Consider the following 11,778-nt stretch of genomic DNA (forward strand, 5'->3'; position numbering starts at 1 on the left):
TTCAGATATATATAATTTTATTATTATTATTTCACAATGACAATAGAAAAGCTAAGGGACCTCAACGGGTATTCACTGAAAGGCAATCTTACTCTACTCTCCTCCCTCCTTTTACTTAAAATTGTTACATTGAAGGGATTCCATTTTGTTCAAGTGCTTTTACTGATGCCCCAAAATTTACTCCTTCTATACACGGTATTGCCATTTTTCTGCTCATGCCTAGTGCTCCTAAATATAAGATGACTTCCACTGCTGCAGCTGCATCCTAAAGAAGTCCATAAGTGAGCAGCTACTCTGTCCAAGTCCAATTTCTCAAAGAGGTTTGCTGGTTTTGGTTTATCTCCCCACCTCACAATGGAGGTAAAACTGGAGAGGGATAGCAGGACTGACTGCAATTTGCAGATGCATTTGATTACCATCTTCGTTTCCCTTGCTCATTGGACAACAATTTTGGCTGTGTCTGTGACCTTGCGACTGCCAGAGCTGCAAGCCCGAGCGCAGCACAGCCTGGATCTCAGCTCTGCAGCACACAGATTGTGATAAGGACTCCACGGCTGCTCAAACTCTAGCCCATCCGAAGACTGAGGAGCAGCATTCCACAAAGCCCGGTGCCACGGCCCAAGCCAGACAGCACAGAAAGCGTCGCTGCCCAGGTAGGGGACTTGGCTGGCATCCGTAAGGGCCAGGAGGGACTATGAAAAAGGCAGGTCCAGATGAGCCACCTTCCTTCTCCCAACTGAAGACCCAGATCAGAAGGTGTTGGGATGACACAAGCAGGAGGAAAGGTTCATGAGGCTAGCAGGGCTTGGGGCTAACTTATTTGGTTTACAGAAATGTCTGGAACAGTCAAAGATTAAATGCTCATTGTTCGGTGTGACCACAGGTAAGGATTGATAGCTGAAGGGGTTTCAGCCTGTCTTAGAAGAGGAAGATGGAGAATCAGGCCCTTCCCAAGGCATCAAGGTGCAGAGATCGCAGTTCGGAAGGGGGAGGGATCATAAAACAACTCCAGCACAAGTCCAAGAGGGAGAGTCTCCCCTAAAATGAAAGGCAAGGACAGAAATTAATGCTACCTGTCAGCAAGCCTACAGAGACATGCTACACAGGCTCCCACAGTCTTTCCACAGTAGCCAGGAGCAGAGGACCTGGCAATAACAGTGGGCCCTAACCCAGGGGTGGTTCAAGGATAGGGGCCATCTCTCTCCCTTCCTCCTCTCTCCTCCACAAGAGGACGGCCACGAGAAGAGCAGGGCGCTAAGCCATGAACCTCTAGTGACCATGTATGGTTGGTAGCATCCATCAGCAAACAGAGCCGAGAGGAAGACTCCAGCATCCAAAAATCACATCCTGCTGAGCCAGGGATGAGACTGGATACACACCGGCATTCTGCACTAGAAGAATCAGCTACCAAAGAACTACTGAATAAATTCGTGTATTTAGGCACAGTACTGAATACCAGGAAAAATGAATGTTGCCTACCCAGGGAGTATTTGCAGATCTATTGTCAAAAGAAGCTATAAGCACAAAGAAAATGCAGTTCAAGTGACTACAGGTCCCCCAAGATCTTGCACATTTGGTGCCACAGCTACAGTTCCACTGTATAAAGCTTTGCAGGTATACAAAAGATATAGTGGTTTGGCAATAAATCACTGGGGAAAAAAAAGGTTAAAAACATTGGGTTGATCCTGCTGTTCTTTTATTGGAAAGGAAACAAAATCTTAGGCAGGTCCATGTATCGGACACAAGTTGGCTATAAACTAAAATCATCTTTTGCTCCAAATACCACTACAGCAATTTTGACAGGAAGCACCAGAAAACATCAGTTTATGCCAGTGGGCTGCCTCGCAATGCGTACAACCAGGTTCCCAAGTCTTTTGGAGAGACTGGTACTCCTACAAGAATATGCAACTCTATGTGAATCAAATTCTGGAAAAATAAGAAAAGACCAACAGTCAAGGAATATCTACCTGCAGTATCTCATGCTGTTTTGTATTTTTTTCGTTCATCCACAAATTCATCAAAACTCATCAGAAACATCAGTACTCTATGTACTACAATGGCAGACATGCAATATATATTTCCACACACATAATGGCAGAAGCAAATTTCACGATTAAACACAAAACGTGGTTTTAGGAATCTTAATATTTTCCATATCACAGTTATAATTAGATGAATGTGTTGCCTTCCTTATGCAAGTACTTTTATTGTATTTGATACTTGAAAGGTCTGAGCATGTCTAAATTTAAGAAGTCAGTAGGTCAGCTGTTTTGAAATGGGAAGAGAGTTGACATGATGTGAATTAAAATAAAATTATTACTAATCAAATGACATCAAGTTATTTTACTTGCTGTTTACATTAAGCCTTGCTGGTAGGTGGGTATTAAGCCATACTTAAAATGGAATGCAACTAACTTGAAATAGGTTGGGGTTTTTTATTTTAATAAAAGTGTTTTTCATAACTCAGTGTTCCTTTTTCCTTTCCCCACTGAGATAAGAATTTAACTGTCTGAAAGTTCATCTGGCAGCAGAAATGTTATTTCCAGTTTGCCTACAGATACAGTAATTTCTCAGGGGCTGGCTCATAGCAGACGCTTTGTAGATAGTCTGTAAACTTTGCCATTTCAGAGGCAAACACTCTTGATCAAAGGATGAATAAAAAGAAAGGCCTCAGGAGATTCCTCGTCCACTGACTACCTCCAAAGGGTCTTCTCGGGTTACGAGCTCTCTGAATCTCAAAGCTACCTTTAGTTTCTATTTTTATCTTCAAAATTTCTAGACCTGTAGACCTAAAAGCAACTACAAAGCTTCCTTGTCAAATAGGCATGCTTCATCTTATTCACACGCTACTTTTAAGGAGAGGGGTAAGGGGAGTTGTGGATGGAAGCCAATGCCGTGGCATCAGCACCCAATTGATCTGGTCATCTTCTCCATAGGACAGTGGCATTGCTCCATGGACTGCAGAAGAGGGTATGTTTGTAGGAGGATTACACGGTACTTGCTTTGAGGGCTGTGGATGAAGAACAGAACCTAGAGAGTGGCAGACATTTAGAGCGATGGTACGAAGAGCAAAGGAAAAATGCACCACAGCCACGCGCATGAACATCCTTTTTCAGGGAGTGAGGCAAGAGCATCAGTGCTACTGAAGGAATGGGAAGCAAGTATGGAGCCGTATGCACGGTAGGAAAAAAATGGCTAAGAGGGGTAAACAGCCGCCATTTGAGTTAGATTAGCTCTTCATTTGAGTCTCTTAAGAGAAAAGGCACGCATGCATACAGAATTATCTTTATAGGAAGAAAGTTTTTCCTATTGCAAGAGAAAAGGGCCCTGTTCTACAGAATGAAAAACTGGCTATTTAACAAGACTTAACAAAAAAGAAAAAAGAGCAACTGAGAACAATGTATCTATTATAGCCTTGTTTTCCAGCAGATGTTTTGAGGTGACACAGAACGGCTTAGTAGCTGGGTGTTCTGTTTTAAAGACCATGCTGTGAGTCGTTCCGGAACAGAGCTATTTTGGCGATACAGGGCTTTTAAATTACCATTTTTTAAGTGTACTTAAGCTGGTAAGCTATGTGTAGCTAAAGATTTTTGTTTGAGGAAGAAGGGCAGGAGGCCAAGAAAGGTACCTCCAAAAGGAAAATGGGCTTTATTAAATCAAAGTGCGCAAACAGTACTAATCTTATCTGTTTTTCATACATCGCTCTGCAGCCTTAGTAAAATAATGTGTTTCACTTGAATTCAAAACTAACATTTCTAGCACGTAGAAAAAGAGCTTTTGCTTTGCAAAAATATTTTTGCAACAATCAGGTGTCTGAATGCACTTCCCAAAGAGCAAGCACATGAGGTGAATAATGATGCTATAAACTATGTTTGACCTTTAAACAGCTTTCATTTTTAAATGGGCCTTCACTGAAGCAATGGCACCATTCATAATGAAAAGTTAAGCAAAGTTGTTCAGCATGAACTTCATTTCCAGAAGTTTGAATAAATGAACCACTATTTAAGTAGCAAGAAACTCAAGAATTTCCCCAATCTCATTGATTCTTCCTACCTGACAAAAGGCCCGGCAGCAGCCGTGTGGCCTGTCTGCAAGTACCTCCACAGGACTTGGGCTGTAGGCGGTCAGTGGCCTCCTTGTACCCACCACTTATGCAAGTTGTAGACAGCAAAACACATTATTTTACTCATACCCCACCGTAAGCCTCTGTGCTTGACCAGCACCTTTCACATAAATACAACTGAACTATTTCCAGTGCTTGTCTCGCCCATCACTGCCTGAAAAACCCTTGCCCAAAAACCCTTGTCCTAATGCTGCTCCACCATCAATGCTTCTACAGGATAAAATTAAAATAACATAACTTCAAATCTCTCCTCAGCACTAGCAGCAGAAAAATATTCAAATACATATGCTCTAATTTAAAATGCAGATATGTGTTTATGAAGAAAATTGGTTGTGGCCAGCAACATTTGCTTTCATACTGTTATTTCTGCCCACAGTAAACACTTGGAAAAGAGCACTTTTATTCTGAGGTTGAGCACACAAAGCTGTGTCACGTTCGCAGTGCCCTTATGAAAAGACGGCCACGCAGAAGTTGTAGAGCTACCTCTGAAGATGATAAGTTTATCTGAAGTCCTGAATTAATACCTGGAGGTTTTGAATGCATCACATTTCTAGTAAAAAGTCCAAACATTTGAGAATAATCAGCTGAGCTAAATCTATGTAAAATCCCACAAATTGCAACCACAATGCAAGTAACAGGAGAAAGATAGCGTTCTATAGCTCCTGTCTGTAGGGTGAAGCAGTCCCAACACAAATGGGATATTGCCCAGTTGCGGATCCCCTTGCGGTGCCCGTTGCTCCTGAGGAGACTCCACTTCCATCAGCCTCTTTGGTAAGCACCCATGCATGCACTGCAGCAAGTTAACACGCAGGAAGCCACCATGTTCCGACATTTAGTTGACCAGAAACTACACAAGTGCGTAAATTACTACAGCTATTAAAACCTTTGATGGTCAGTTTAATTATTTCCATCAACAATTAAGAAATCACAGACACCACCACTGCCCAAAAAAAACCCCCAAAACTACTGGTATCTTTACAAATAGCTCACCAAGAAAAGTTTAACAACTTTAAATGTTTAATAATAATATAGGGCACTTAAAACTGTTTTCAACCAGGTCTGCTACATGTTTGCATTCATTGTCACCAGGTACCATGTGCTCCAAAGGCTTGTAAGTTGAGGACAAAGTTAGACATTTGTAAACAACTTTGGTTTTATTAAACATGTACATGCTTCATATAAAAATAGATAGATTTTTTTGCAAGCACTTATTAATAATTCTGCTGCAACTGAAGTGAGCAAGACACAGGAAACAGCAGCAGCCAGTCATATTAGCACCAGGCAATCCATTCAGCCTGGCACCTCCAGCATGGTCAGTACCAGCAGCTTCATAGATAAAATATTTCTGCAGCCCAGAACTTGGTTCTAATGCAGATTTTCATCCACTGTTGACTGGTGGCAGCAAATTAGTCCAAGCTATCGATATTTAATAAGACATTATGAAAAACCTTGTCATTGCAATTACTGCACTTGTGCATTTGATCTCATTGACACTGCAGACATGACATCTGTGCCCTAGCTTGCTTTATTTTTTTTTTTAGTCACAAGTTTAATGTTAACAGCCCAACTTGAGCCCTTCTTGAAAATTCCAAATATACACACATTAACACACAAACATTTTCTCCAAGTAAAACCACAGTGCCAACTGCAAGTTCAGAGTTATGGATTTGCAAACACCAAGGGCAGTACAATATATATCTCTGCCCATGAGACAAGGTAGTGGGAGATCCACACAACAAAATCCCGATCACCTCTCTTGCCTTCCTCACAGTTGAATAAAAGAGCAAAAATAATGAGTCTTCTAAAAGTCAAATGCTTCAACAGCTGTGGGAAACCAACCCAAAATTTAAAAGGATGGCTGCCACTGCTAATGGGTCCTTGAGGTATTTTTTACCACCATGACAGACAGAAAAGATATGCAAGTAAATATTTAGTATCTTTTTATTTTCTTGAAAATGTAAACTGCGTATGCTTGTTAATCTTAACTGTGGCTTTTATAATTTCAGCATTAATATGCTACTTCTAGGAAACTAAGGAGACATACTAAAATTATTTCACTCTTAATGCTAATGGTATCACCTGTTGCTGACTTGCTAACTTTCCCCAAATGACTCTGCAAAGTTCTCTTTTACGCTCAAATTTCTTTTCTCTACTCTCTCCCCAGACATTTTTCACACGCAGATTTTCTTTCTCACTTACAAATCTCCACTTGGCATTCACTAAAATACTACAGGACACAGTTAAAAAGACAGGATTAAAATCCATTTAAACCAACTTGATAGAAAAGCAAGAACCTGGAGGGGTGAGGGAAGACACTGAACTGTTCTCTACTGACCTAATGGCAAGTGTCTCCCCCTGAGAAGTCCTGCAGACTTCAGGTAGAAAATCTATCCCCTTCCCCCCGCCCCCAAATCAGCCTCTGCGTATGGGCATATTTTTATTTAAATCTCTACTAGCATCTTAAACAATTCAGTCACACGAAATAGGAACCATTAGACATTACAATCTTAAAACACACCCTCTGGCTCCAAATACATCTCTCAAGCAAGCAGAGGTAATAATGCATTTTTCTGGACCTATTCTTTGCACAACCATTGAAAGAGATACCCCATCTGCTGTCAGACAAAGGGACTAGTCTACACCACACTAAAAGAACTTGTTTCAATGTATTTTTCATCAAGGTTAAAGCACGACTGGTTTGAGACCACTTAAGTTTGAAGAGTGTTAAGTGCCAGGAGGGCAAGGATTTTTGCACTTTCTGAAGTCTGAAAGTCAGTAATGTAATAAGCCTTAAAGGGGGACAGGAGAAGGGAATACTTGAATTTTTTTTTTTTTTTCCTTCCTCAAACCACTTAAATACTGAAAAGGCCAAGTGATTCACTTTAAACTTACACTTTAAAACCTTAAATGTAAGAAAGCAGGCTAAGGTAAAATTCTAGTGGAGAAAACTGTTTCGTTTCTTGCTGACCCTCAAGTAATCCTGCTCCTCGCACTTGGTCAATAATGCCCTCTGGGCTTTACAAGCTGCGTCCCTGGCACTCCATGGCTGTGATGTTGTCACAAAATTCATCTTCATCCAAGACGTCAGTTGCCCTGCCTGTTTGTTTTCTTTGTGCACAAAAGCTTACAGCACATCTGAAAAATTCAAAGTAAGGGTAATATTCATAAATTCAAAATTGGAAGATACAAGGTTCACAGTCTAGACTGAAAACTAATAATTAAAAAACAAACTGATACAAAATTATTTAACATTTCTGCAGAATTTCTACATAGTGCCACAAAACAGAGTCAGATTACTGTTAGTACCCATGGCTTTGTTCATCAGCTTTTCAGAGCCTTTTACGTATGTGGAAACTGTTCTAACAACAAAGTAATTTCAACCACAACTGCTTAACCATTATCAGCAAGAAGAGAGTCTACTCAACACTACTAGTAGTTGCCAAAGCTAACAGATCAAGTCAATGTACTCATCTGGAAGTTCTATACTGAGCTATTTTGGAGATACAATGAGCCAAGAGAGTTCGGAAAGTGTTCAGGCGGTGAGTTAATCTTATTTTTCTGAAACAGGAAAATTTCCCAAATGCCTTTTCTAATTTGTCTCAATTTTCCTAAAATAAAACAAAATGGAACCCTAGAGAAAGATTACAGATGTATCAGATTAATTATTTTGGTCATGGCAAGGTCAGTGAACATGAAAAGTGAAAAGCCAATTTTAAACATAGAGGTAAGTTCAGTCCCTGCAAAATGAATGTGGAAGAAAAACAAAAGCAAAATTATTTAGAAGCCTAAAATACTGTTCTACAGAAATTTTTCATTGTTACTACCCCAAACCACAGGAGAGAGAAAAAAAGATTAATTTCCTAGCAGGTAAGCTAGTCAAAATATTACAAGAATCAGGTACTCTCTCCATCTCGCCTGCCAAAAGATTGAATTTACAGGAAATTCAGGCTGGGAAAAGGGAAGAAATGAAAGGACTGCAAGTTTCTGGGGAAGAAAATCCATGTCCTCCATGACTGCAGGTTTCTGGGGAAGGAAATCCATGTCCTCCTCTTGCAGAGGCATACAGCCTCTGACTTTTTTGGCCAGCCCTGTAACAAGGAAGATTAAGCCCACAGAAAGTATAGAACAAATAATCCCGGATCTAACAAAAAAAGGAAAGGTAAAACTCAGTGAGCAGAACAAATCTGAGAAGAAATTTACATGGAGAACAAAAGGGCACTAAGGAGCAAAATTAATTGTTTAGTTAATCAGGAAAGATACCTTCCATCACACCTGACAAACAGGTCTTAAACTTGAATCATGCTTAAAATAAAGCAAAAGTGGTTTGGGGACTAAGACTAGGAATAAAATTATTACTAGATATAGAGCAAACTAAATAGCATTCCTAAATTTCATTTGAAAATACTGAGTAGATATTTATCACAATAAAGGAAAGAATTTTGCTCAGCTCTTGCTGGAGGACCAGTTATTATTGAGACTGTCAGGTGAGAAGTATTCACAAATAGTTTGAATAGGATAGAGTTTATTAGTAATTTAATAACAATAATAATCTTGGACCAATGTAATTTAAAAATTCAAACAAACTGCCACTGAGAAATGAGACAAAAATCAAATAAATAAACCACACAATGAAATAAGGATGGAGGGCCACCTACATTTTTCCTGAAACATGATGTTTTTTCAATGTCCAATTTTTTTCTGGCTGCTCATGAATTTGGCATTATCCACATCCTAAAAATGCTCTGTTTTCTATTAAATCTTAGTGAGCATAATAACAACAGTAAGTTTTAATAACATGCACACTGAACATTGCAGCCACGAACAGTCAGTGAAGTTACTTGCCATTATGAGAGAGACTAAAGCCAGAATATAAAAAATAACTTTATTTGCACAAACTGACTTTCTTTAATCCCACCTGACTTTTTTTCATGAGCTAGTTATGACGTTGATGAACATATTGGAGGAGATACAAGAAGAAAAGAGGATTTACATGACAACATTTCCACTGTTGTCAGAGAAAAATATTGGTAATAGTATATGGTAAAATCTAGTGTTTTCACATTGCTTCTGTTTCTAAATAAACCCTGTTGCTGCTGTTCTTCAACACACCATGCAAAGTGCTCTCCTTTTTCCCTCTAGTTCGTTTATCATTTCTCTCCTGTCTGATTTAACATTAAAACCATCAAAAGCACTTGTACTTCCAGATACTGTGAAAGATTTGCCCTTTGCTGCCTTCTACATTGATTCTCTATTCTCCCACTGCTATAGCTGACAGCTACTCAGAAGATGGCTGGTGTCAACCAGGACTTAGATCCTACAAAGAAAATTTTCTGGAAAAAGAAAGCCAGAGCTGAGCTGAACTATGCAGGGCAAGGACATCTGCCTTCACTGTCTAGGGTTAAGGAGACACCAGTGATCCTGCACTCCAGGCCATCAATCACTCAGAGCCCTTTACTCTTCAGGATGTCAGCAGCTCTGAGGGATGGTCTGTCATGCAATTCACACCACAGTAATCAGCTGCAATGACAGCAGGATGCAGCAAATGCAAAGAAGAGTCCGGAAAACTGTGAGGCTTAATGTCTTATGCCACACTGCTGTGGTCACAGGGCACAAAAAAGGCAGGAAAGCAAATGCTAAACAAGGCTTTGTTGTTAGGACACGGAGTTATGGGATCACTTGTGCACCGCAGAGTGCTTCAATCAGCACTAGAAGACTTTCCAAGAAGGCTATAAGCTAATCCAAAGCACTTACCTCAGAAACTGGAGCATTCTTCAGAGCACGTACCAAAACCCAACAGACTTCAGCGCTACCTCTACATTAACTAGAGCAGATTTGGTGGCACAGTACTCTAGAGAGCCCTCCAGAAGACAACTCTCAGAGCCAAAGATCTGAAAGGACTTTGGCTTAGATTTAGCTCCTGGAACTCTGAAAATTGTAATTTTCATTTTTTTCTGTCCCTCAGTTCCACTGGTCTTAGATTTATATTATGTTCTTATCTTTTTTACTCAAAGAGTAAAATTATATCTATTAAATATGTTGAATAGTTTGACTGAAGGATGTAATTGCAGTAAAATGCAAAATATAACTAACAATGTAACAGCATAACCCAGACCAACCTCATGAAAAAAAAATCAAACAAACAGGCCTTTGGTTGAATTGCACAAAAAAAAAACCCAAAACCACACCACCCATTAAAATATGGTCTTTGTAATGGTTTTATTTTTATTTCATCACTTTCAAATAGGAAAGCCCCTTTGGAAGTGTGTGGTTCAATAGCATTTTGACTGACAGCATGAAATCTGGTGACAAAGAAGCTGAAGATGATCCTAATTGAAAAGCAGCTCGTAGATCACAGGTAAAGCTGCTTTGTTTCTGCTGGATCAGGTATTTGTCATGTGATGCAGATCTAATCTTTCCAATTAGTGAAGGTTTACACGTTCCTCTCCTCCGACCCATTTAAGCAAACTCCGGCATGCCAGCTCTGCTGATACCTGTCTAGCTCCAGCAGAACTCTCATTCAGACTTTTTATTAGCAGAGATGGTTATATTTACCAGATTTATGTCAGGGTACAGTACAGTCGGTGGTGCGATCATCCCCAGAGATATCAGAAAAGTGGTTTGCATGGGTTGATAGCAAGACTTTTACAAGGAGCTGAAGTGATGGACCCGTTCTAACACTAGAAGGTATAGCACGTGTTGTTCATGTCATCTCATTCATGTAATTGTGGAAAGATGGGATATGTCTCCTTAAGATGATGCAGAGCTGAACAGCTTCAGAGGGAAACATAGGGAAGTCTGTTTTCTACAAGAAAGGTAATTACCTTCAAGATGACCCTCTTTCTTACCCTCCCTGTACAAGACAGGGCATGCTTCTTTCAGTGAAGGGTGAGGGAGAAAGCATCTCCAGTGCTTCTTCAAGCACAGTAACGATGCACCTAGGCCACACAGAAAATGCAAGATACTCCTTTCCCTTTACCAAGACACTCCTCTCCAGAGTATACAACTGGTTAAAAGAGACCCCCCCTGACACACTACTGCTTATTTTTCACTAGCATGTCCCTCACACTTGTAAGCCTGCTGTTGAAATTCTTCATTTACTTGATCAGCCTGGGAAACATAATAAAAAGAGTTGAAAATTGTGTGCTAGGTAAATTTTCCAAATTCTAATAAAATCCTTTTAATACTTTAATCTTCAAAATAACCCAAGAATGTGTCTTGGATCCCTCTCCAGCTTCTCTACACAAATGAAAAAGCTCCAATTACACCCTATCCTTATTTACAAGGACCCATTTCTCCACAATGTTATTTATTCCTGTCTTCCCAAGTATTACAGCCTAAGACTATTTCTTCACCTAGAAGACTGTAGTCAATAATTCTAGCTACTACTTAGCTGAAGTGCTAAATCATCACTAGAAACAAAGCTTTTATATAAGAGAACATTTCACAGAAAACTACATTAGCACTTTGATAACTGAAATCAGGAAAACAAGTGACTGAAATAGTGCTAAGCTTTGATCTCATAACTTTTCACACTGCTCTTCCAGTACTCCCCCTTATTCTGCCTCCCTTGCATGTTACTCCTTCTCAGCTCTTTTTCTAAGATACTTAAATGTACTTTTTCCAAACATATGATTTCTAGCCTCCATGGACTGAAG

The sequence above is a fragment of the Grus americana genome, chromosome 5, assembly GCF_028858705.1.
Source record: "Grus americana isolate bGruAme1 chromosome 5, bGruAme1.mat, whole genome shotgun sequence".
Classification (NCBI taxonomy): domain Eukaryota; kingdom Metazoa; phylum Chordata; class Aves; order Gruiformes; family Gruidae; genus Grus; species Grus americana.